Source organism: Bombus affinis, chromosome 17 (genome assembly GCF_024516045.1).
Source record: "Bombus affinis isolate iyBomAffi1 chromosome 17, iyBomAffi1.2, whole genome shotgun sequence".
Lineage (NCBI taxonomy): Eukaryota > Metazoa > Arthropoda > Insecta > Hymenoptera > Apidae > Bombus > Bombus affinis.
The window spans coordinates 234,297-262,262 of record NC_066360.1 but is presented as its reverse complement, the minus strand read 5'-3'; the positions used below and the strand labels follow the sequence as shown (position 1 = coordinate 262,262).

General features: G+C 40.7%; 2 protein-coding genes and 1 non-coding gene across 4 annotated transcripts in view; 1 reads left to right on the top strand and 2 right to left on the bottom strand.

Moving 5' to 3' along the window:
* The window catches only part of LOC126926092 (uncharacterized), a 71,636-nt gene that overhangs the window by 34,490 nt on the left and 9,180 nt on the right, over window positions 1-27,966 (bottom strand). The gene's annotated exons all lie outside the window — the stretch shown is intronic.
* LOC126926398 (5S ribosomal RNA) lies at window positions 2,377-2,495 on the top strand. The gene has a single exon (XR_007714534.1). It is a non-coding gene; the product is annotated as a 5S ribosomal RNA (ribosomal RNA).
* Window positions 15,305-27,966, bottom strand: part of LOC126926090 (uncharacterized) — a 49,341-nt gene continuing 36,679 nt past the window's right edge. Inside the window, exon 2 of the mRNA XM_050742219.1 lies at window positions 15,305-15,480. The gene's annotated coding sequence lies outside the window, so the exon portion shown is untranslated. The remainder of the gene's footprint in view (window positions 15,481-27,966) is intronic.

The following is a 27,966-nucleotide window of genomic DNA, read 5'->3' as shown; positions in this document are numbered from 1 at the left end:
GACAACGATCATAAATCGTCAAATCCACGTCATTCCATACTACCTGACAGCGGACCGTTAGGTTTTGACTTGACCTTTGCACATGGCCCAACATTACATTTGCCCCATTACCTAGGGCAATTAGGATCCGTCCCTTGTCCCTCAACGCCGACAAACGCAGCAGCCTGTAAAAACTGCAAACATTCGACCAAGAATTTTTTTTTTTTTAGTCTTGAGTCTAGTCTTGTGTACAGTTTGGCCGTGATTTGAACTTCATTGTAATATTATACTTAATCGTTCTCGTGAATAAAAGCCTACAAAATTTTAAAAACACGGTCAAATTACGTTACTCCTTCTTTATCATAAATTTTACGTGATACTGTAGAACGGCTTCTTTGGTCTCTATTATAGTAACGCGGAAAGATCGCCGACATAGAGACAATGTCGGCGACGAAGAGCAAATGCCAACAAGCAGAAACGGTCGGAAAACTTGAATAGGGCTTAGCGGCACTCGACAACAAAACTTTCCAACGGCGGTCCAAACATCACCGAGGCGCAAGTGCCGACAGGCCTAATCAGCCATCGATATCCGTAAGGTTCTTCCTTATAGGACATTTTTTGTAATATTGGAAGAAGGCGTAGGTAGCAACGGTGGCGGACGCGTAACGAACGCGCGCGTAGTAGAGATATTGATGGATGACGAAAAGAAACGAATCGGATCAAGAAAATAGTTGAGTTGTAACCGAGGGGAGAGAATCGTCAGTTGGAATCGAGAGTTGTACGTAAATACCAATGGTCAAAGAAGAAATCGGCAAGTACTTAAAAAGAAAAACACAAGGAAAGAACGGCAATACATCCAAACCAGCTAGCTGCTGAAGCGAGCAAAACTCTCATAAAAAGAAGAATAAAAAGAAAACACCCCACTGACCTCGCTACAGAAATAAAATAGTCATACTCGGATAAAGTTAGAGAAATTTAACAAATGTCCAGCTGGACAAATTGTAAAGTGCAAATTAAAAAGAACAAAAAAAAAGGAAATGGATTGCATGTTTGCCCATAGAAGAGTCAGTGGGGTGTTTTCTTTTTATTCTTCTTTTTATGAGAGTTTTGCTCGCTTCAGCAGCTAGCTGGTTTGGATGTATTGCCGTTCTTTCCTTGTGTTTTTCTTTTTAAGTACTTGCCGATTTCTTCTTTGACCATTGGTATTTACGTACAACTCTCGATTCCAACTGACGATTCTCTCCCCTCGGTTACAACTCAACTATTTTCTTGATCCGATTCGTTTCTTTTCGTCATCCATCAATATCTCTACTACGCGCGCGTTCGTTACGCGTCCGCCACCGTTGCTACCTACGCCTTCTTCCAATATTACAAAAAATGTCCTATAAGGAAGAACCTTACGGATATCGATGGCTGATTAGGCCTGTCGGCACTTGCGCCTCGGTGATGTTTGGACCGCCGTTGGAAAGTTTTGTTGTCGAGTGCCGCTAAGCCCTATTCAAGTTTTCCGACCGTTTCTGCTTGTTGGCATTTGCTCTTCGTCGCCGACATTGTCTCTATGTCGGCGATCTTTCCGCGTTACTATAATAGAGACCAAAGAAGCCGTTCTACAGTATCACGTAAAATTTATGATAAAGAAGGAGTAACGTAATTTGACCGTGTTTTTAAAATTTTGTAGGCTTTTATTCACGAGAACGATTAAGTATAATATTACAATGAAGTTCAAATCACGGCCAAACTGTACACAAGACTAGACTCAAGACTAAAAAAAAAAAAATTCTTGGTCGAATGTTTGCAGTTTTTACAGGCTGCTGCGTTTGTCGGCGTTGAGGGACAAGGGACGGATCCTAATTGCCCTAGGTAATGGGGCAAATGTAATGTTGGGCCATGTGCAAAGGTCAAGTCAAAACCTAACGGTCCGCTGTCAGGTAGTATGGAATGACGTGGATTTGACGATTTATGATCGTTGTCAGAACAGCCGTGTTGTTCGTGAATATTAATATTTTGCTGTTGGTAGTTATACGCAATGCAGTGAAACTAAATAATTTCAAAATTGAAGTAGGCGAGAAAATTAGAGTATTATGATGGTGCAGGTCGAAAGGGCCTGATTTCCTATACAAAAATAAGTCGATGATGAAGTGACAATTTTTAACACAAGACTTGGTTTTCCAGAAAATCAATTACGAAGTTCCGTCCACTTGACTCGCTACTTTTTAAGTATACGCGTACCTATATGACGGAACTTCACAATCCATTGTTTGGGAAACGAAGCCAGGAAAAATGTTATATATCTGTATGCACGTCTAAAAAAATACCATTTATCCTCATAAATACATGTATGTTTTCTTAAATATTTTGTCTATTGGATAACATGAAATAACAAAGCTGATTACTTCAGCCAACGCTCATACCGTGTTGAGAGTACTCGTTCTCGTCCGATCACGAAAGTCAAGCAGCGCTGGGCACGGTTAGTACTTAGATGGGTGACCGCTTGGGAACTCCGTGTGGTGTTGGCTCTTTTTACTTTTGTTAACACTTAGCCAACCAAACCATCAGGTCTTCCCTCTGTGAAGAACATTACTGAGTGACCGAACGGGGAGATCTCCCTTTTTGACTCTAGCAACGCATTCCCTTTTTTGTTGTTGTTGTTATTATCAGTTATTGTTTACTTATCCAGTTACCTAGAATTGTTCCCAATTAATTGCGACTCTTCTTCTGCTTTTATAAAGTGCAATATGTAGTAAAATACACCAATTTAGTGGTCTTAAAATTAATTAAAAAGTTACACTATCAGTTATGACTAAATAAAGTTGAAGTCGAACGATACCACACTGTAAAAAAAAATATTAAAATGCATTATGAATTTTTAACTTCACGTTCAAGTCGTGTCATTTATCATTGGTCATCTTTAATGTTTTTAATTTTACCTATATCTTTTTATACTTTTAATTTGATGTTTTGTATAAACAATATGTGAAATCATTACCGTAAAATATAATTGACCACTTAAATAATTTTTAGACTTTTCTGTTTTTCAAATATTAGTCCTGCTTACTTAGAAAACTGCACATTGTTTTGGTTTTGCGGCCTGTTACGTAGATGATTAGGTCATCTGCGAAGGCTATGAAGCGTTTATAGGTGGATGTATTGAGATTAAATAGATTTAGTAAGTCGCTATTGTAAATACAGAAAAGTAACGGAGAATTTACTGTTCCTTGTTGTAGACTATTTTCTATGGAGAATTCTTTGCTTAATGCGTGTGAGCCGTCGGTCATTACGAATGTTTTGTTTGTTATCATGTTCCAGACTATTTTAATTAAGTATTGCGAGAAGTTTTTCTTGATCATTTTGTATATAAGACCTGGGATCCAGACTGTGTCGAAGGCTTTTTCAAGGTCTATTAAACAGGCGGCTACTTGTTGCCTTGCGTTTAACGCTCAGCAGATGTCCGAGGTCAATTTATTTATTGCGTGGATTGTGGAGTGTTTGTACTGGATGCCGAATTGATTTTCTGGGATTACCTTATTTTTGCGCAGAAGGAGGCTTATAGGTCGTAGGTTTGCAGGCGATGAGCCGTATTTATCTTTTTTTGTAATGCCATCGAAGCCGGAGGATTTTTTGTTGCTTAGTTTGGAGAAGATTATTTTTAGTTGGTTGTAATTTGTAGTTTGTTTCTGGTTCTGATTGTTTGGGGCTATCCGAGATGTTTTCATTTAAGAATGAGCAGACTATTTTATTTAGCGCTATGTCTTGTTCTATTTTATTTTTGAGTTTGTTTGTTTTGGCGATGATAATTCTGTTTAATTGTTCTCGACCCATGTGATCGTTTTGCGTAGGTGTTTTGGAAAAGTGGGTGCCAATAATGTCTACTCTTTCCGTTGTTTTGGATATTATGAAGTTATCCTCGGTGTCTTTGTTGGTGTTGCGTATCGCTATACCTGCTTCTTGGACGAGGGAGGCTTTTTCTGGGGGCAGTTTGAGAGGCGGGATGGAGTTTTGTTGTTTTGGTCTGAAAATTTGACTTATATGCGGGAACATGCTGGCAGAGTCGTTTTTGGAGATATTTTTCATTTTGTTTATCCAGTATTGATTTATAGAGTTTGTAAATTCTTGTTTCGTTTGCGATTTTATTTTGTACAGTAGGTACTTTAGGAATTCTAAATCTTCTCTTTTGTCGTAAGAATAGTTGTATTTTATATTGTTTAATTTGGATAGTATGTAGGTTTTGTCTCGTTGTAGTTTTTATATTTTATTGTTGATATAGGGTTCGCAAAAATTATTTTCTTTTTATCCTTTAGTGATCTTGTCACTTTTCTGAATGTGTCTAGGGTGTTGGTTTGCACTTTCACCTGATTTATTTTTGTTTGTTTAATGGTGTAGTTTTCTTTCCCTGCTGTGTTGTTTAGCAGTTCAATGAGGAGGGGGTCTATTATTTTCGCAGCTACCAGGTATGTAAATATGAAACCGGAATTTTTGTATAGAAAATACACGTTTATTGTATGAAAATGATTAAAAATATTTTATTCGAAGTATTGCCCATCGCTAGCTATACATTTTTCCCACCTGTCTGGCAATTGGTGGATGCCACGCCAAAAAAAACTGTCGCTATTTTGAGGCAAACCAGTCATCGAGCCATTTTCGTACATCTTTGTAAGAAATGAAGTGCTGGTTAGAAAGTGCGTGTCCCATCGATGCAAATAAATAGTAATCGGACGGAGCCAAGTCTGGTGAGTAAGCCGCGTGCGAAAGTATTTCCCAACTGAACGCATCAATCGTTTCCTTGACCGGTTTTGCTGTATGTGATGGTGCATTATCATGAAGCAAAATTACTTTGTGTTGCGTTTGTAGATTCGAGCTATCGCGGGGAGACGCGGTCGTTAGAATACGCGTCAACGGCAGTCGTAAATTCCCGTTACGATTAGAATAATCGACACCACGAATAGTTCGATTCCCGTATTTCGGTTAGGATAATCGGGGTAGTTGTTGCGGTATAACACTGGGAGTCACGGAGTTATAATAATGTATATTTCCAACAGTTAGTCTACACGATTGAATAGATATAAACAATTAACAACTTTATCGCGCGCAAATAATATAGATGTGTACAATATAGAGCAAGGCTCTTACAATTGAATTTAGTCTCTTAGAGGACGTAGCACGGTATGATACTTAATAGAATAAGCGAATGTTTGGCAATGTCGCGGACCGACTTGAATTACGCTCCGTTGGCGTTCTGTTCAGAGTTAGACGTTAGGCGTTAGAATTTTGACTCCTTGGTCGCTATTGCGTTCAGGCGGAAGAAAGTTCGGCGTGGGTGTGCCTTTTGCATGACGAACGCGGATTCATTGTTCACACTTTTCGTTAAGGAGTTCGCTGTCGAGTGCCGAAGCGTGCAGACGTGTCTCTAGTGCCCAGTGAAGTTCGAAAGTAACACGGGTCACCCAACCGTCGAAAGTGAACACAACGTGCTCCTATCTTCCCAAGTGTTTCCTATCCGCCAGAGAGAAGAAAAGCCTACGCACCTAACCACAACCCGATCCCTGCCGCATAGCCTCACGACTAGTTATTCATATTGAAATAGCTAACTCGATGATGGCCCAACAATCACGACCAGGCTCGCCTGTGCAAACCCATTACTACCCCGCGCTACTCCCCCCGTGGCAGAAGTTCAGCAGATCCCCCCGTGCCAACGACGCCAATAAGGCGAAAAAACGCAAAACCGAACCATCAGACACAAACTCGAACGAACAGCCATCAACGCAAATTAACACCCACAACAGGTTCGCAATTTTGGAATCCACAAACGACGCCATGGAAACCGCAGGCTCGCCACCTAACCACCACGCACAGAGAAGCCCCCCTCCCCCACCAATATTTATTAATGATGTCATCGACATCCAGACAATGACCAAGTCCTTAGAGAGAGATATCTCCAAGGAGGACTACAACCTGAAGATAACCAACAACCAGGTAAAAATCCTGCCGACGAATCCAGAAGCCTACAGGAAGCTCACCAAGACACTTAGGGCCCTGAACGCCAATTTCCACACCTACCAACTCAAAGAAGAAAGACCTTTTCGGGTGGTGCTATGAAACATCCACCACTCCGCAGACATCGACGAACTAAAAATAGAACTATCGAAACTCGGCCACGAAGTCACCAATGTCAGCAACATAAGGAATAGAGTCACAAAAGACCCGCTATCCCTATTTTTCATCGATTTAAAACAGAAACCCAACAACAAGGAAATTACAATATCAGCCGCCTAATGAACGCCATCGTAAAATTCGAACCACCGCAAATCAAAAAGGAGTTAGTGCAATGCAAAAGGTGCCAAAGATACGGGCACACGCAGAAATACTGCAACCTTACCTTCCGCTGCGTCAAATGTGCAGGTACACACCCCACCGACCAGTGCAGGAAATCACCGGAAACCCCAGCGAAGTGCATCCACTGTCAAGGTGACCATCCTGCCAACTACAAAGGCTGCTCAGCCTACAAAACACTGTACTCAAACAAGTACCCCAGAACAAAAGAGGTAACCTACCAAACACCCAGCCTGCCGAAATTCACTATTACCCCAATCCCCTCAACCAATCAAACACCCAGTCCTACCAAATTCACCATTCCCTCAACCTCCTATGCCCAAGCGGTACAAGGCACTCAAAATATACCAAATAGCCACAGGGATCTTCCTCAAAATAGTACCCCCAACTCACCTAACACAGACAACGTCTCTAGGCTTGAAAAGCTAATAGAGAAACAATCAGAGCAAATAAATAATTTGCTATCGCTACTAACACTCATCATGGATAACTTAATACGCCCTGACGCAAAATAAAACCAAGACGCATAGCTCTGTGGAATGCCAACGGTCTAGCGTAACACAAATTTGAACTAGAACTCTTCCTAAAACACCAGCAAATCGACGTAATGCTCGTATCGGAAACCCACTTCACCGACAAAAACTACCTGAACATAAACGGATACAAGTTCTAGCCTCACGACTAGTTATTCATATTGAATTAGCTAGATCGACGATGGCCCAATCATACCAAACGGATTCTACGGAGCTTAGTTACAACAACGCCGCTTTTCCTCCCCCGTGGCAAAGGGGCAATACACCTCTCTTTGCAAACGATCCTCTTACGAAAAAACGCAAACTCGAAGCTAGCAGGACCAATGTCAACAAAAGGCAAACCAACCCGCCAGCCAGCCAAGTGACCACCCACAACAGGTTCGCGATACTGGAGGCTGAAGTCGCTATGGATACAACCACAGAGGTAAATACACAACCTACACAAAAAAACCCCCTCCACCGCCAATCTTCATCGATGATGTCATTGACATTCAATCAATGACAAAGACAATCCAAAAAGCAATCGACAAGGACGAATATAAATTGAAAATCAGCAACAACAGCGTAAAAGTCCTGCCGGCCAACCCAGACGCATACAGAAAATTAACGAAGTTGTTAAAAACTCTGAATGCCAACTTCCACACATACCAACTCAAGCAAGAAAGACCATTTCGAGTGGTGCTACGCAATATCCACCACTCAGTCGACCTAGACGAACTAAAGTTCGAACTTCAAAAGCTTGGCCATGAGGTAACCAACATCAGCAACATAAGACATAGAGTCACAAAAAATCCACTATCGCTATTTTTCATAGATATAAAACAAAAAGAAAATAACAAAGAAATCTACAACGTCAACCGGCTGATGAACTCCATAGTTAAGTTGGAACCACCTCTTGCAAAGAAAGAGATAGTACAATGCAAAAAGTGCCAAATGCACGGCCACACGCAGAAATACTGCAATCATAATTTCCGGTGCGTAAAATTAGCAGGTAGTCACCCCACTGACCAATGCGCTAAATCAGAAACCAGAAACCCCCGCGAAGTGCATCCACTGTCAGGGAGAGCATCCTGCGAACTACAAAGGATGCTCAGCCTATAAACTCTACATAATACTAAGTATCCAAAGCTGAGACCCAAGGAAATAACCATACAAGAACCAAGACCCCCAAAACTCACCACACCATCAATATCCTATGCTCAGGCAACACAAGGAAACATAAACAACTCGAAAACCCACAGTGAACACTCAGAAAATAGTGTTCCCATCTCACAAAACACAGACAACTTCACCAGACTCGAAAAACTTATCGAGAAGCAATCTGAGTAAATTTACAACTTGCTGTCACTACTCACACTCTTCATGGACAAATTTATACGCACAGAAGCAAAATAAAACCAATGCGAATAGCTCTGTGGAACGCCAACGGTCTAGCTCAGCACAAATTTGTACTAGAACTATTCTTAAAGCAACAGCAAATCGACGTAATGCTCATATCTGAAACCCACTTCACCGACAAAAACTACCTCAAAATACACGGCTACAACTTCTACCACACCCAACACCCCAGTGGAAAGGCACACGGCGGTACCGGAATCATCATCAAATCCAGCATTAAGCACTACGATCTTCCATCATTCCAGAAAGACTACCTTTAAGCCACAAGCGTAGCAATAGAAGACCGCCATGGTACAATCACCACCTCAGCAGTATACTGCCCTCCCAGACACTCGATTGCTAAAGAGAACTTCGACAGCCTCTTTGATGCCCTAGGCAATAGATTCTTAGGTGGAGGAGACTATAACGCCAAACATACCCAATGGGGCAGCAGACTTGTCACAGTAAGAGGCAAAAACCTCCTGCATAGCATAACCACCAACAATCTCAACTACCTCACCACATATGAACCCACATACTGGCCCACTGACACTAACAAAATTCCTGATTTACTTGACTTCTTCATAACAAAAAATATCTCGCCTAGATATATCTCGCCAAACTGACTAATTGCGGAAACGATCAGCACTTTAAATATGGAAAGAAGGCTAAAAACGAACCTCCCAACAGATCTCACGAAGGATATAACCTAGCAAACGCTGGAGGATGGTACCCCACTGGGGGTAGCCACCAACATGTTAATATAACTATTAAAAAATTCTACCAAATTTCCAGGTTAGACAAATTGTGAATATAAAGAAATAAATAAAAAAATAACCTACATCAGGCGATCGAAAATCCACCACAAACAACAAACTCAGCTCCGCGCTCAAACCAAAACTTAACCTCAACCGATAACACCACTCAACTAAACATCATAAACGTCATCGAAGACTTTAAAAAAAGTATACTCAAAACATTAAACGAACAACAAATACAATTAAATGAAATGAAAAGATCGTTATCAACGCACGAAGAACGAATCGACGCCATCTTTAACACTATCCGTAGTATAGATGACGAATAACCAAAATCCATTAAACCAACAATTACAGCAAAAAACATCGGTTTAACTTAAAACATCTGAAAATAATTGCAATAAATGCCAACTCTCTAATTTCAAATCAAAACCAAAAAAGATACAGTATGCTAACCCTAATAAATAAAGAAACCCCCGACATCGTACTTATCTCAGAAGCAACATTGAACAAAAGACACAAAGTACACATCAAAAACTATTCTATGTTAAGACGCGACAGGCCGAACGCTAGCCAAGGAGAAGGAATGGCAATCCTCATAAAAAAATCCACTGTTTCAACCGTTCGTGGAGAGACGCGATCGCGAGATAACGCGTCAACGAGAGTTGTAAATTGTCGTTACGATTAAACAATTGACGCCACGAACTGATTGATCCCCTATTTCTATTACGAGAATAGAAGTGATTGGAATGAGTGCATGCGGAAAACTACACTTGATTTGTTAACAAAGTTTAATAATAAATAAAGAAGCAACAATTTCAGTTCAAAATTGAAAAGATATAGAATGGATTCGGAAATACAAATAATTCCCTTTATTTAGCACACAACTGTTATACATATATCTTATACTCTTAAGACCTCAAAATCCTACTCGCACGCACGCTTGTTGTCAACCGACTCTTCCAGATACTTCTAACGACTGCTCTTGTCTTTTGTCTCAACCAAGACCCGGACGTCCTCTGACGCTTACACACACATTCACATGTACAGTGTAAATGTATCATATTCCCAACAAAAATGTATCTTCGATTAACAATTAAGACGAAAATATAACAATTCATGTTTTGTTAGTGGTTTGTTTATACCGGGACTTTTCGTACTTCGCAGTTTGAGATAGACTGACTGATTCTTTTGTTCGAAACCACGGATTCTTTCCTTTGTTACTCTTCGATATTCCTACTACACATACGTTTATTACATGTACCGCGACGGTCGCCGCATATGCGTTCTTCCGAGAATTCGGCGAAAGAAACGTAGAGATATCGATGATACTGTCACGTAAAATAAGGAAGAAATTTAGAGGAAAGAAGAAAACTTTATTTTTTCCTCGTTTATACACTTCTGAACTCTAGCCGTGGCCGTTCGAGACTGAGGCTCTTACAATATCTTCTTACTTTCGGTGACATCTGTTTCTTCTTTTGTTTTTCATCCTTCATCATCCCCACTACCCTGTAGGCGTACGTGACTGTTGCTACGCTTCTAGAACATTCGGTGGAAGGACCGTTAGGACATAGATGAACCCTCAGGTACTCCGGCAATATACATTGTCGCCAAGGTCGCCATGTGTAATGTTCAAGTATCGGCTGTCTGGAGAATGTTTAGAAGTGGTCGCCTAAGGTGACGTCAGGGCAAAAGAGTTTGAGGTTACACTCCCCCCTCCTTAGAATGAACTTAGTCCTCGAAGTTCCTTTTCCTCTTTAAGATAGATGGGTGAAATTTTGCCTTGGGTGTTTCCAGGTCGAAGGTTACTTGTGAATCGTTGCTGGTGCTGGGCACAGGTAGAATCGGGGTGAATATGTTGATAGGTGCCGGGTTGATTGGCATCGGAGCGCTGGCTGGTGGATTGTTATTTGTCGTGTTTCGCTTGATTTTACAACAGAATAAATGAAAACACAATTTCGGCATTCCTATTTTGTTGAGAAAGTATAAGCATATGAGAGCAATGGATAAATATCCTATAATTTGTAATATAGATATTCCCCGTGATTCAACTTGATCGATTCTATGTGCAAAAGTTAGTTGATTCGTTTGATCTTCGATTCCATCCAGAGTGTCTTTGTATCCGTAATTATCGTTAATAAGTTTTGGAGTTTTCTCTAGTTTATTTAGTAAAACAATCCAGTCTGAATCATTAGTTACATTGACTGTTTTGATTTTAAGAAATTTCCTTGCTACTACCACTGATTCTCATATGGTTATTCTTGTACAATATGTCTACGGTTTTATTAGTTTGTAACAAAGATGGTTTCTCTAGTCTAACAATTCGATGTGTCTTTTCTTCGAAAATGCTCAGATCTATTGGTTTTTCTGGTATAGCTATAAAATGATTCTCAGCATTTAATGGGATAAAAGTTATATCTTCAATGTTATAAACTACCACCTTACAGAATTTGACAGTGTTTTCTGCGCTTAAGATTTCAGAGTTACAATCGTGCTTCACTCGACGGTTGTGAATCGGCCGAGTTTGTTTGCAAATGTAAAAGTCAGATATAGAACGGCATTGCTTATCCAAGTAGTTTTGATCGACATTGATGTAATTTAGTCCTGACGTTAAAAATATCGGATGAACTACTAAAGGTGCTAAAAACACTTTGTTCGTGAGAGATGGTATGGGATATATTTGCTCTATATCCCATTCCATGTCCATAACTGTTGGTACAGAAATTACAAAGAAAACTTTGTTTTGTCGAGTAAACAATGTGAGTTCTGAGATATCTAAAATATTTTGGAAATCCTCTTCCTTTGGTATAAAAGCGTTTCCTACTGTTTTGCTACCTAGTACTTGGGCGTAATTGTTAATAAAAGTTCCGGGATCAATAATCTGTGGGCTTATTATTCCTTGTTTTCCTAAGATGATTAAATTGAATATTTCGTCGATTTGGAAATGTAAGTCAGAGAGTGAGCTTTCTAGAGCTATGACTTTTATTAAGGTGATCTCGTTTTTGTTAAGCGTTTTAAGTTCGTTTGTTACACCTGTGTCTACTTGTTTCAGTCGCTGGATGACGTCGTTATTTAAAACTCGTTTAATCAAAGCTGTCTGGTTGGCTACTATGGTTTTTAGGCTGTTACCTTCTTCAAAGAGTTTGTCTATATTTTTGTTGATTATATCTAGATCGTTCGCGGTTAGGGTTCCAAAAAGAGTTTTACTAATAGATCCGATAGCGTCTACTAGTCCTCGTCTACTTCTGGGATGAATGTGAGCTAAGGATCGTAATTCGATGCTAAGTGTTCTGACGTTATTTAGTTTTGCTTGTAAAGAGCGTATTTCTGGTAATATGCTACAGTCTTTTCGTGTCTCGCAGTGATTCCTAACTTCGGCTACTCCCTTTTCAATATATCTTACTTGTTCCAATACAGCACTAATATCTAGTCCTATAATAACATTTATGTGTTCGCTATAAAGATATGCTTTGGATATTTTCTCATGAAATATTCCATTATTGTCAATAGGGGTTATTTTTAATCCGTTAAGGGTGGTAAAGCCGACGGCAAGGGCGATCGTCTTGAAAAATAAGGTTTTATTCTGTTACCGTGGATTTTCTTAACTCGATCTCTAATGAGAATCTCATAATACGGTGTCTTGACTGATTTAATAACGTAGGGTCCTAACCATTCGTCGTCCAATTTATCCGACTTATGATCGTTGTGAAGGAGTATACGATCTCCTTCCTTAAATAAGGTTTGAGTTCTAATGATTTTCCTTGTCTGATCTCTCATGTACCTCTTTCTACTTTGTTCACGAGTGTTCTTCGCTATCATTCTATATTTTTGCAATTGTTTTTGCCATAGTGCAAACATTTCTTCGTAGGTGTAATTGGAAGTTCGGGATGCGGAAGACGGGAGGTTGGCTTTTCTTCCAAATGTTAGTTCGAAGGGTGAAAATCCAGTTGCATCGTGTATCGCGGTATTATACCCTAGGCAAATAAAGTCTAATACCTGATCCCATTCTTTATTAGAATCGTGTAGGCTCGTGCGAATCATGTCTTTTACTGTGGCGTGTGTTCGTTCTAAGGATCCGTTAGATTGAGGATGAAAACTAGTGGTCTTTATATGTTTGATTTTAAATGCTTCTTCGAATTTTTCCATTAGTTCGCTAATAAAGTTTTGTCCCTGGTCTGTCAGTATCGTTTTGGGTGCTGAGAAGATGTAAATGTAGTGGTGTAGTAGTGCATCGATAATCGATTCGGTTCGTTGTGTTTTCAGTGGTACTAGAACGAGATATTTCGTTAGGTCATCGTAAATCGAAAGAATGTACTGATTTCCACGTGTGGTTTTAGGCATCGGACCAATTAGATCCATGGCTATCTTTTCGTTTGGCTCTACTGGTGTCTGAGGAATTACGGGTTGTTCCTTGGGTCTGATTCTAACTAGCTTTTGTCGTTGACAAGCTTCGCAATTTTTTATAAAATCTTCTATCCTTTCCATGAGGCGTGGGATTTTGAATTGGTCTTTGATTTTACTATATGTCTTTTGAATACCCAAGTGTCCACTAATGTCGTTATGGTTTTCGCGTATAATGTCTAGAGCTTGTTCGTCAGTTATGGTTTGTATTGGTTCGTATGCAAAAGTTATTTCTTCAATTTGGTCATTAATAAACATGAGTGTTACTTTGATCCTAGCTTTTTCGGTTTCGGTAAAACTATTGTCTCCTATCCCAATTTTCTTGTGTTTCTTGGTTAGTTCAAAAATTTTTCGAATCCAAGTATCTTTGTCGAATGGACCTAATGTTTCTCTATTCAATTGATAGAAGGTGTGATCGTTTGGCGTGATTTTAAGTCGTCTCGGGGGTGTCGCGTCTTCTGACCATGCGTTAAAGTGTTCTACAATATTTTCGGAGTTTGCAGGTGTGTCTGGGACTGATTTGTCGGTAATTTGGTAAATTTTTCTGGAAAGTGCGTCGGCTGCTGTGTTCTCTTTACCTTTGCAATACTGAATATCGTACTCGTATTCTTCGAGTTTAAGTCTCCATCTAATCAAACGCGAGGAAGGGTCTTTGCAATTTTTAAGCCAAGTGAGTGCTTGGTGATCGGTTCGAATAACGAATCGTCTTCCTAACAGGTATTGCCTGAGTCTCTTAACTGCCCATACGATAACTAATAATTCCTTTTCTGTGGTAGAATAATTTTTCTCTGGGGGGTTGAGTGTCCGTGATATGTAACAACAAGGATGTCCGTCTTGTGATAAGATTGCGCCTATTCCTTCATTGGAAGCGTCTGTGGTGAGTGTGAATGTTTTCGTGTAGTCTGGGTATGCTAAGACGGGGGTTGAGCATAGCTTTTCTTTTAGTGTGTCAAAGCTTGTCTGTTGCGTTTCTGTCCATCTAAAAGGATTGTCTTTCTTTGTGAGATCTGTTAATGGTTTGGCGAGTTTGGAAAAGTTTTTAATGAATTTTCTGTAGTATCCAGCTAATCCGAGAAATGACTTTACGTCTGTTGGTGTTTTGGGAATCTTAAAGTCTTTAACTGCGGAGATCTTTTTAGGATTTGGCTTTATGCCCTCGTGTGTTATGACATGTCCTAAGTATTCTAATTCAGGTTTTAGAAACTCGCATTTGTCGGGTTGGATTTTTAGTCCTAACTCTTTTAATCTTTGCAATACTATAGCAAGGTTTTCATTGTGTTGTTGAATTGTACTACCGAATATTATTATGTCGTCAAGGTATACAAAGCAGTATTTGTTCAATAATCCTCGTAACGCGGTATCCATCATGCGTTGGAAGGTGGCTGGGGCGTTTTTTAAACCGAATGGCATGCGATTATAGTGAAAGTGTCCCTGAGGTGTGCTAAAGGCTGTATATTTCTTTGAGTCGGGGTCCATAGGTATTTGATGGAATCCCGAAGATAAATCTAGAGCAGAGAAGAATTTGGCGTTGCCTAATTGTGATAGAATGTCGTCGATTGTCGGTAGTGGGTAGGCGTCTTGATCGGTAAGTTCATTTAATTTTCGAAAGTCGATAACTATACGCCATTTCTGTTTGCCTGATGCGTCTGATTTCTTGGGTACTACCCATACTGGACTGTTGTAAGGAGAATCTGATTCTTCAATGATATTTTTATCTAACATTTTTTTCATTTGTTTTTCAATTTCTGCATTATGGGCTTCGGGAGGTCGGTACGATTTGGTATTGACGATTTTGTTTTCGCGTAGGGTAATAGTGTGTTTGGTTTTGTTAGGTTAGTACAAGGTAGGGTATCGGATTCTAGGTCAAACACGTCTATGTAATGTAGAAGGATCTTTTCGATAGGAATACGAAGTTTGTCTTCAATATGGTCTAGTCTAATTATTTGTTTCATTTTAGCAATTTTATCGAGATCGTGTTCATAAGAAAGATCATTAGTGATTATAGTTGGTTGCTCACCAGTATTGCAGAAACATACTCTCGTCGGAACTTTATCCAGATAAATTGTTTCGATTTTGGTTTGCCCTGGGAGAATGGTTTTCGGCGCCTGGAAAAATATTTCGTTCCCGTTTAATTGTATTGATTCGTTGTTAATTCGATATGAGTAGTTAGAGAGCATAGGTAAACCAATTATTCCGTCTTCTATTAAAGGAAAATCGTCTGGCACAACGTGAAATGTGTTCATGATGTTAAAGAATTGAAAGTCTACTGTTTCGTCAGTTTGGTATTTGTCATTGCCCATGTAAAATGTTTTAGCTACTGTCTTTTTGGGTTTAAATATGGCACTTGATCTTTTAACTAAATTTATTCCTGCACCGGTATCGATTAAATATCGTTTGATTTCTGTTCCCGATCGAACTCCAATGGATAGAAGTTTTCCTGTTGTTGCGTGTACTCGTACGACGTCTCTCGAGGTTCTGGTAGCGCTGTTTCCTCTTCTCGTCCCGCATTCTCCATGTTTATATTGTAGCTGCGCGGTGGCGGAAGATTTTGCTGGCTGGCCGGTTGAAAATTTCGGCAGTAATTTGCGGTATGTCCTATCTGGTTGCACTTAAAACACTTCATTCTTCCTCCGTTGTTTATTTGAGTGCTTGTCGGCAGGCGATTGAGCGTAGTCATCGGACCGCTCCTAAGTGGGGGTTTGCGTTGTGACGATACATTCCCTCGGGCGAATGAGTGAGCTCTTATTTGCTGCCTGCACTGATTTCCGCGGTTTCGCTCAATTTCTCCGATTAATAGTTCTGCTTCGAACGCGGCATCTTGTGCTTCTTGTAAGGTGCGCGGTTTCATGCTTGATGTTCTGATTTCTATCTCGGGTTTTAAATTTAGTATGAACGTTTTGGTTGCGCGTTCGTTCTCTAGGTCTATCGCGACTGCTCGTCGAATAGGATCGCGAATTTCGTGTTGCAATGCGTATATAAGTTCATTAAGACCTTGTCGAAATCTTTTGACGTATCCGTGTACTGATTCGTTAAAACTTTGCCGAGTTCTTTGTAATTTATCGCGCGCACCGTTTGAAGTTACGCTAATCGATACGAACTTCCTCAGATTTTCGAATAAGGCGCCGTACGTCTCGATAACCGAATGTCTAATGCCTCTTTCGGCTTCGCCGACAATGCGTTTGGTTAGAATTAATTTCAATAAAGCACGCTTTTCCTTACATTCCGATCTAGCTTCGCTTACCCGCCCTGATGAATCCCTCCACTCCAATGTCATCTTGACCGTTGAGGACTGGGATGAACTCGATGCTGGTTTTCGCGTCGAACATATGTCGTTCGTACGAGGCTGATTCTTCTTCCTCGTCCTCGGAGTTCGCTGGGTCGGAGGTTTCTGGAGTTTCTTTGATCCGAACGCGTTCTTCCGGAGATTTCACTATGCGGGTGTCCCGAGTAGTGCTTCTGCTGGCAGAACTAGTATCGTCTGTCACAATTGAGTTGAACTCAGACGTATCTACGGAGGATTGTACTCCTAGCTTGAGTTCGGCCACAGTCTTCCCTATTAGTTCTATTTCCTTGATCCGTTGAGTGCTTTCATCGCGGATTAGTTTATACAAATCATTTATAACTGCCTTATGTTCTTCGTGCTGGCGCTGCATCATATCCAAAATTGCCCGCAGGTTTGGATCACCGCTAGTCGAAGCGACAGGTGTAACTTTCTTATCGTCCCTTTTGTCCATTTCAGAGTAATAGATCGTCGGAGTCTGACGTTATCGAATGCAATCGATCGATTCTTTTAGAGGAAATGGTTCTACTTACTAATAAAACCGTTTTTCGTAGTCCAGGTTGCTTGATACACCTTTGGTCGGATGTCCCGTTGGTCAAAACCGTAATCTTGTTTTATCCAACGTTGATATATCCTGGCAGGATCGCCAAAATGTCACGTAAAATAAGGAAGAAATTTAGAGGAAAGAAGAAAACTTTATTTTTTCCTCGTTTATACACTTCTGAACTCTAGCCGTGGCCGTTCGAGACTGAGGCTCTTACAATATCTTCTTACTTTCGGTGACATCTGTTTCTTCTTTTGTTTTTCATCCTTCATCATCCCCACTACCCTGTAGGCGTACGTGACTGTTGCTACGCTTCTAGAACATTCGGTGGAAGGACCGTTAGGACATAGATGAACCCTCAGGTACTCCGGCAATATACATTGTCGCCAAGGTCGCCATGTGTAATGTTCAAGTATCGGCTGTCTGGAGAATGTTTAGAAGTGGTCGCCTAAGGTGACGTCAGGGCAAAAGAGTTTGGGGTTACAATACATTGGTCATGTCGGTATTGCGCTTCGACGGCATAGCTCTTTGTACCGCGAAGCCGTTGGAAAGTTTCGTGGTCGATGCCGCCACAAATTAAAGTTTCCTTGAACACTTGATTAGAGGGAGGATTGGCAAACCGTAACAACCACTGAATTTCAAAACAATCCAAAACGACAAAATAACAAGTTTCAAAATCCTAGAAACAACGATCATAAAAATAAAAATAAGCAGTATGGAAAATTTATTTATCACTGCGGCCTACGCAGCCTACGGAAACCAGAAACAATTTAACGATGAATTCAACAATCTCTTTGAACTTTTACAGATCGACAGACAGGAAAACTATTATGTAATAGCTGGCGACCTTGATGCAAAACATACAAGCTGGAAAAACGAACTAAACAGTACGAGAGGAAACTTCATTAGAAACTGGCTAGACAATAAAAGCATACATTACAAAACAAATCATTACAGCTCCGAGCTATCCTCTTATCTAAAAGGACGCTCATGCCTGGACATATGCCTAGCAGACAGGCGACTAAAATTCTAAAATGTATGACCAAATAGCACTCTCAGAACCCTAGACTACGACTGCGGCCATAACGGCATAGCATTTCAGATAAACAAGAACACGTCTGACTTCCTAACACTCGAAACACAGACCGAAACACCCAGGTTCAATTACAAAAAGACAGACTGAAAAAAATTCCAAAACCTACTCGAACAGAATTGCGACCTAAAGGTCTACAACAACGTCAATCTAAATTTCAGTTACAAATTGTAAACTTAAAAAAACGTAAACCCGACACACAAAATATAGCATGGCTATGTCGTACCGTCACGTATCGGTACTTTTGCCTGATCCACCCCACAACCGAAATTCATTGTTTATTATGAGAAACATACACATGTAATACTACCTACTGGTCAATAAACGTTATAAAAGAAAAAAAAGTAGTCGTTCTCGTCCGATCGCTGGGCACGGTTAGTACTTAGATGGGCGACCGGTTGGGAACTCCGTGTGGTGTTGGCTCTTTTTACTTTTGTTAACACTTGGCCAACCGAACCATCAGATCTCCCCCCCCCCCCCTGTGAAGAACATCGCTGAGTGACCGAACAGGGGGAGGTCTCCCTTTTTGACTTTAGCAACGCATTTTCTTTTTTGATGTTGCTGTTATTATCAGTTATTGTCTACTTAGAATTGTTCCCAATTAATTGCGATTCTTTCTGCTTTTATAAAGTGCAATATGTAGTAAAATACACCAATTTAGTGGTCTTAAAATTAATTAAAAAGTTACACTATCAGTTATGACTAAATAAAGTTGAAGTCGAACGATACCACACTGTAAAAAAATATTAAAATGCATTATGAATTTTTAACTTCACGTTCAAGTCGTGTCATTTATCATTAGTCATCTTTAATGTTTTTAATTTTACCTATATCTGTTTATAGTTTTAATTTGATGTTTTGTATACACAATATGTGAAATCATTCAACAAAATCATTACCGCAGAATATAATTGACCACTTAAGTAATTTTTAGACTTCTTTGTTTTTCAAATATTAGTTAATATCAGTTCTGCTTACTTAGAAAAATGCACGTACGCAGAGAGTGTCTCTATGAATTTTGAGAATTTGTTATTATTATGATCTTTTATTTTACTTTTTATTTCCTTTGCGAGTTTATTTAGATGTTCTCCTCCTTACTTAGAAATATGCACGATGGGCAGTTTATAGGTTGGCCTGTGCTGGCGCGGTTGGCTAAGTGTTAATAAGCTATGTTCGTATACATGAAGAAAATATCTTTTTAGCATTAAACGATTATCACCATATGTTGTATCATTCTCGCATACACGCTTACTTATATATTACTTTGTTTATACTTTCCGATAATGTTATATGTATTCAATATTGGGAATTGGAGAATGTGCAAGTATTATACATACGTACGTCGTTTGAGAGAATGCAAAAATACATGTGCCAAAAATTGTGACACAAACCGAAGGGCAATGATTCCCTGCGCGTGGCGAAAATGAAGTCGAAAATGTAAAATGACATTTTTCGCTTTGTTTTCGCGAAAATCAATTATGAAGTTGCCCCTACTTAACTTCACAGTCCATTTTCTTGAAAACGAAGCCGGGCAAGATTTTACATATCTCTTTTATCCTCTTACATAATTGTACGTCGTAAAAGCTTTTTATTCAATAATATTAAATACCAAAATTGATTACTTCAACTAACGCTCATACCGAGCTGAATGCATTCTTTCTCGTCGGAGTGCTGGGAACCCCCAAAGCAGGTCGGTCCTCACTGGCAAAAAATACCAGGCGTAAGGCCTGTTAGTGAGTTTGCCAATTTATACAGTAAAACTCAATAACGAAAAGTGATAAATAATGCTCACTATAAAAACAATCAAGAAAATAAGAGAAGGAAAGAAGGTAGAGAGAATGAAAGAAACAACCAAAAGAAAAATATAGCAAAAGTAAATCAAGAACTTTCTTGGCAATACAAGCTTTGGCACCCAAAGGACGCGGAAACTCAACCGTCCGCCAAACCTGGTGAACAGGAATAACAGGGCACAAAGTAGCCAGGAAAGTGTAAACAAAAAGGAAAGCGCAACAGGAGACGCGGACCGCGAAGGAAACGAAACCATAAATTCAGCAGATAGCTCCCCATTATCGGCAATACGAACGAAAAATAGGTTCAGCGTATTGCATTCGCAAGAGTCCTGCCTATCTCGGATACAGCAACACCCTCAAATAGGAACAATAAAAGAAACCATCATAATAAGGAAAAAGAACGAAAATCTACGGAAGAAAGCAAGTAGTCATACGACCTCTCAGGAAATCACAGGGAAATCACATGTCCGAAAGAGAATAAAGGATGGATCGAGAGAGAGATATACTATCATCAACGAAAACCACAACGTCCCAGGCGTAGCCCAGCGAAATGGACAATGCATTTCCAGCGGCAACGCTACCGAGAAGCCAGAGAACGCTGATGAACAAAGAACGCTGACACCACAGCCCCCCACAAATAGAGACAAATCGCCTCCAATATACATTATTAACCAAGACCAGAAGGAGACAGTAAAACTCTTTGAAGAGACTCTAAACATAAATTCATTCCATATTAAACGAATACACGCAGATAAACATGTGCTATTCCTACGAAGTATACCAGTCTTTAACAAAGCGAAAGAAATCGTAATTGCAACTAAGACAGGGTTTACGCATATACATCCAAATCAAAGAAGTACCACACGGTCTTACTAAAGGGTCTAAACAATAGTTTCTTCGAGACAAAGATACTCGCAGAGTTACAAGCACTACAGATGTCCGACGTACAATTGACAAAATATTGGTACTTCTCAATAAAAAGATCAATAGAAAACAATGAATTGCTTCCAATTTACATAATCCAAGTATCCCCACAAAGCAATATTAGTTACTTACTAAAATTGAACCGTCTAATTTACTTTAGGGTAAATTGGATAAAGTCAGAAAAAATGACATAACGCAATGTCACAAATGCAAACTGCACGGAGCCGCACGGTCCAAGCGAGTGCAGAATCAGAAAGGAAGACACGGTAAACAAAGGCAAAGTGTACTGCGTGAACCGTAAAAACTGCGGATACATCCTTTGTGTGAAGGATGCCCAAAATTCTTTGCAAACCTTTCAAAAAACTTTGCGAAAATATCATCAAATGCAAAGAATCAAAAACAAACGCGTTGCTCAAATAAGCCGCAAATTCATCCCGTAGCCAAAATTCTCAGCCATCCTAAGACAAGGAATAAGCCGAAACCAAGTCTCTGAAAAACCAATCACATCGAACAAATTTATTACTACGAGTAATGCAAAATCCAAATCCAATTAAAACCATATCCGTAACAAACCATACCGTAATAAACTTATCGAAGACTTCAAAAAAAGCATATTCGAAGCCCTAAATGAACAACAAACACAATTGAACTAAAACAATCATTAAAAACGCACGAAGAATGGATTGACTCTTGCCCAAAAGAAGGCTCATACCTAAACATATGCCTTGGAGACACACAATTACAATTCCCTAATTTACGGGCAAATAACAGGCTCAAAACTATAGACTACGAATGCGACCATAACGCTCCCGTATTACAGATAAATAAAAATACATCTGACTTCCTAACCCTAGAAACACAGAGTGACGAACCCAGGTGCAAGTACAAAAAAATAAACTAGAAAAAATTACAAAATCAGCTTGAAAAGTACTGCGACCTATGTATCTACAACAATGTCAACCTAACCAAGAGGCAAATCGTCTCATTTATAGACAAAATAGAAAAACTTATACAAACCGCTCTTCAAGAATCCGTACTAAAAATAAAGTAAGAAAGTCGGCTTTCGAGCCCTATACCTATAATAAAAAAAAAAAAAAAAAATTACGAGACAAAAGCTTGATACCATCCAATATTAACAATCTAAAATAAAACTATTCCTACGATCAAAAAGAAGATTTAGAATAATTAAAGTACCTTTTGCACAAAATAAATTTGGGTCAAAACAAGAATTCACATACTTTATAAATCGACAGTGGGCAAACAAAATAAAAAATATCTCTAAAAGGGACTCTGCTAGCATGCCCCACATAGGAATCAAATTTTTACATCAAAAGAATCAAACTCTACCACATCTCTCAAATTGCCTTCAGACGAAAATGATTCCATTATGAGCGGTATGAACGTTAGCTGAAATAAGTGATTTATTTGCTTTTAATGTACAAAAAAAGAATATTTGAAAAAATGTATGCAAGAATGAGTGTTATATATGGTATTAGTCATGTAAAACTAAAGCATTTCTATTTCCTCATGTTTAGATTATAGATTATTGAAAATAGATTATTAAGGGAAGTAAAGAGGATTGGAAAAACAAAAAGGTGTTTTGTTTTTCACCACGCGGAGTTACCAAGCGGTCACCTATTTAAGTACTATCCGTGCCTGGCGCTGCTTAACTTTCGTGATCGGATGAGAACGAGTGCTTTTTTTCTATATAACATTTATTGACCAGTAGATGAGAATTACATTTGTATGTTGTTCGCAATAAACAATGGCCTTCGAGTGCGGGGTGGCTTAGGCAAAAGTACCGATACGTGACGATACGACATAACCATACAATGTTTTCTGTCGGAATTACAGTTTTTACCGGTTGCAGTTTACCAGTTTGAACCGGCGTCCTTGATCGATAGTTATTTTCGAAGGTACGCCAAAACGAGCTATTCGTGTAGAGAGGAGAACGGAGGCAACGGTTGTCGCTTCCATATCAACGATGGGAATGGCTTCGGGCCAACGCGAAAAACGGTCGATACACGTTAGACAATATCGGTATCCTTGTGAATATTGCATCGCGATAATGTATGTGTGTATGTGCTCGAACCGGCCTGCTGAAGTTTCGAACGTTCTGACAGGTGAGAATAAGTGCCTGGTGACATTGCATCGTTGACACGGGGTACATTGTCGTGCCCAAGTCCGGTAATCTTTATTTACGGACGGCCAAATGAAACGTGACGTCACCAATTTTTGCGTGGCACGTATCCCTGGATGGGAAAGTCCGTGGAGCGAATTAAATGCGTCGCGCTTCAAGGATTTCGGTACGTACGGTCTTACAATGTCGTCTGATATGTGGCAGGATATTTCTGCGCCGTGATCAGGAAAGCGTATCTTCATTAACCGTAACGCGGTTGTACCGGAGTTGACGATGTCGCTTAGTTCGTTGTCGTTTTCTTACGCGGCGGCGAGAGTTTAATGATTCACTGACTTTCCTATCGCTTCGATGCGGAACAGAGCGTCGGCTACATTGTTATCTAGACCCTTTATGTAACGTATGTCGGTGGTGAATTGACCGATGTAGTCTAGATATCGAAATTGTCGGGGCGAACATTTTTCTAGTTTTTGTCTGAACGCGTAGGTAAGAGGTTTGTGGTCGGTATATACTACGAAGTTTCTGCCCTCTAAAGTGTGTCGAAAGTGTTTGATTGCGCTGTATATTGCGAGTAGTTCGCGATCGTACGCGCTATATTTTTGCCGAGCGGGGGTCAAAGATATCGTTGCGAACCTTAGCGGATGCAATTTACAGGTTTGCAGTTAACAGATCATTGAGCGGTTTAAGTGTTTTTGTGGCCTCCGGTATGAAACGTCGGTAGAACGTTCCGTGTTCCGCAGACACCCGTGGCCAGGATCACGTGGGCCTTTTCTACGAAACTATTCACTTGAAAGGACCTACGACACATTGATGGACCCGACGACGCCTCGGCTCTCGCGACATTGTTTATGGTTCGACCGATATCTTAGGCCTTTTTCTCCACGATACTACATACATATCCCAAATAGAGTATCGACGTCTTTAAAAAAGAGCATTTAGCGAAGTTAAAAGTGTTGAGGTTATTCGGTATATAAAGAGAGAAAAACGCGTGGATAAAGTGTAAGATACAAAGTATATATTTGACTTAATAATGAAATACAGGAATACAATTTGAGCTGGTCCAGATCCGCATGCTAGCAGTGTTACTTTATGACTGAAAACCCCGAAGCCAACGTCGCCTGTCTACTGTTTATGGTCTGCCTCCCTGCTATTCTTTTGTCTATGTGCTGTCGATGGCTTCAGCGCTTGAGAAAGCTAAAAAGACCAGATGTGGAGTTTTCCTAGAAGTGGTGACCACTTCAACAAAAAGAAAATCCGGCGTTTACGAGGGCATTTAATACGATGTCCAATCTTTCTAAAACGAGTTCGCTGTTGAGTGCCGAAGCGTACAGACGTGTCTCTAGTGCCCAGTGAAGTTCGAAAGCAACACGTGTCACCCAACCGTCGAACGTGAACATAACGTGCTCCTATCCTTCCAAGTGTTTCCTATCCGCCAGAGAGAAGAAAAGCCTACGCAGCTAACCCCTACCCGAACCTTGACTCATAGCCTCACGACTAGTTATTTATATTGAAATAGCTAGCTCGATGATGGCCCAGCTTTCACCACCAGGCTCGCCCACGCAAACTTACAACTACCCCGCACTACTCCCCCCGTGGCAGAAGTGCAGCAGATCTCCACGCGCCAACGATGCCAATAAAGCGAAAAAACGTAAAATTGAACCACCAAATACAAACTCAAACCAACAGCAAACAACACACTTCAACACCCACAATAGGTTCACAATACTTGAATCCACAAACGACGCCATGGAAATCGCAGGCCCGCCACCAAACCAACAAGCACAGAGAAGCCCTCCTCCCCCACCAATATTTGTTAATGATGTCATCGACATCCAGACAATGACCAAGTCCTTAGAGAGAGATATCTCCAAGGAGGACTATAACCTGAAGATAGCCAACAATCAAGTAAAAATCCTGCCGACAAATCCAGAAGCTTACAGGAAGCTCACCAAAACACTCAGGGCCCTGAACGCCAACTTCCACACCTACCAACTCAAAGAAGAAAGACCTTTTCGGGTGGTGCTACGAAACATCCACCACTCCGCAGACATCGACGAACTAAAAATAGAACTATCGAAACTCGGCCACGAAGTCACCAATGTCAGCAATATAAGGCACAGAGTTACAAAAGACCCGCTATCCCTATTTTTCATTGATTTAAAACAGAAACCAAACAACAAGGAAATCTACAGTATCAGTCGCCTAATGAACGCCATCGTTAAATTCGAACCACCGCAAACCAAAAAGGAGATAGTCCAATGCAAAAGGTGCCAAAGATATGGGCACACACAGAAATACTGCAACCACACCTTCCGCTGCGTCAAATGTGCAGGTACTCACCCCACCGACCAATGCAGGAAATCACCGGAAACCCCAGCGAAGTGCATCCACTGTCAAGGTGATCATCCTGCCAACTACAAAGGCTGCTCAGCCTACAAAACCCTGTACTCAAGCAAATACCCCAAACTCAGAACAAGAGAGGAAAATTACCAAACACCCAGCACGCCGAAATCCACCGTAATCCCAATCCCCCCAACCAATCAAACACCCAGCCCTATCAAACTCACCACTCCCTCAAACTCCTATGCCCAAACGGTACAAGGCACTCAAAATACACCAAATAGCCACAGGGATCCTCCCCAAAATAGTGCCCCCACCTCACCTAACACAGACAACGTCTCTAGACTGGAAAAGCTAATAGAGAAACAATCAGAACAAATAAACAATTTGCTATCGCTATTAACACACATAATGGAAAAATTAATACGCCCAGACACAAAATAAAGCCAAGACGCATAGCTCTGTGGAACGCCAATGGTCTAGCGCAACGCAAACTTGAGCTAGAACTCTTCCTAAAACACCAGCTAATCGACATAATGCTCATATCTGAAACCCACTTCACCGACAAAAACTACCTGAACATAAACGGATACAAGTTCTACCATACCCAACACCCCAGCGGAAAGGCCCACGGCGGCACCGGAATCATAATCAAAGCAAACATCAAGCACTACGAACTTCCACCATTCCAGAAAGACTACCTCCAAGCAACAAACGTAGCAATAGAAGACTATCATGGTACAATCACCACCTCAGCTGTATACTGCCCTCCCAGACACTCCATCGCCAAAGAAGACTTCGACCACTTCCTGGACACCCTGGGCAACAGATACATAGCCGGAGGAGACTATAACGCTAAACACACCCAATGGGGTAGCAGACTGGTTACAGTAAGAGGCAAAAACCTCCTCAACAGCATAATAACCAACAACCTCAACTACCTTACCACATACGAACCCACACACTGGCCCACCGACACAAACAAAATACCCGATCTCCTTGATTTCTTCATAACCAAAAATATCTCGCCAAGACACGTCCAAATCAATTCCTCGGCCGATCTGTCCTCTGATCATTCCCCCGTGATAGTAACAGTCAGTTCAACTATTATCGAGAATACACCTAATGGCTCCATTCATAACCAACACACCAACTGGCAGCTCTTTAGAGAAGTCTTTACCCGCACAACTTCAGCCTCAACCTCACTAAAAACCAATGACGAAATCGAAGCAGCCACGGAATACCTAAATGCGAGCATAATAAACGCTATCCGCGTCTCCACACCGGCAAAAACGTCCATCAGCAATCACGAATACCCCCAGTACTTATTAAAAAAAATAGCAGAAAAACGTAGACTAAGAAGGATATGGCAGACCCACAGAACACCGGAGGACAAACGCAAACTAAACAACGCAACTAGAAAACTATCCAAAACCATAAAGAACTACAATAACGACCGTTTTCACAAATATCTCGCCAGCCTGTCCCCCACAGCCGACTCAAACTACTCACTATGGAAAGCCTCCAGGAAACTCACGCGCCCCCCACAAATAATACCTCCAATCCGCCGCCCGCAGGGTGGATGGGCGCGTAGCCCTATAGAAAAAGCCAACCTATTTGCGAAACACTTGACTGAAGTATTCCAACCCCATTCCTCCATAGCTGCAGCAGACGTCACCGAATACCTGCACACTCCCTTCCAAATGTCCCCTCCTATCCAACCCTTCACTTCTGCAGAGATCATAGAAGCAATCAGTCGCCTAAACCCCAAGAAAGCAGCAGGTCACGACCTAATAGGAAATAAAGCAATCAAGGAACTCCCCATAAAAGGGATCGCACTCATCGCATCAATCTTTAACGCCATCCTCCGCCTTGAACACTTTCCTAAGGCGTGGAAAATCTCACTAATCACTCTCATCCCCAAACCAGGTAAACCAATATATGAAGCCAGCTCCTATCGCCCAATCAGTCTCTTACCTACCCTTTCTAAACTATTCGAGAGGATGCTCACGAATCGTCTCCTTCCACTCCTAGAAGAATTGAAAACTCTCCCAGATCACCAATTCGGCTTCCGAAAACAACACTCAACAGTAGAGCAAATCCACCGCATAACCCACATGATCAGCCAGACCCTTGAAAAGAAAAAATACTGCTCAGCCGTATTCCTAGACATCCAACAAGCATTCGATAAAGTATGGCATGAAGGGCTACTCTACAAGCTTAAAAAAATCCTACCCCACCCGTACTACTCCATCTTAAAATCCTACCTTACCAACAGACAATTCATAGTTAAATGTCTAGGCGCCACTTCCGCAACATTCCAAATAGAATCCGGCATACCGCAAGGTAGTGTCCTCGGACCCCTACTATTCTCCATCTACACTGCCGACTTACCCATATCAAACGAGGTAACAATAGCAACATTTGCCGACGACACAGCACTATTAGCTACCCACGCAGACCCGGCAATTGCCTCATCCACT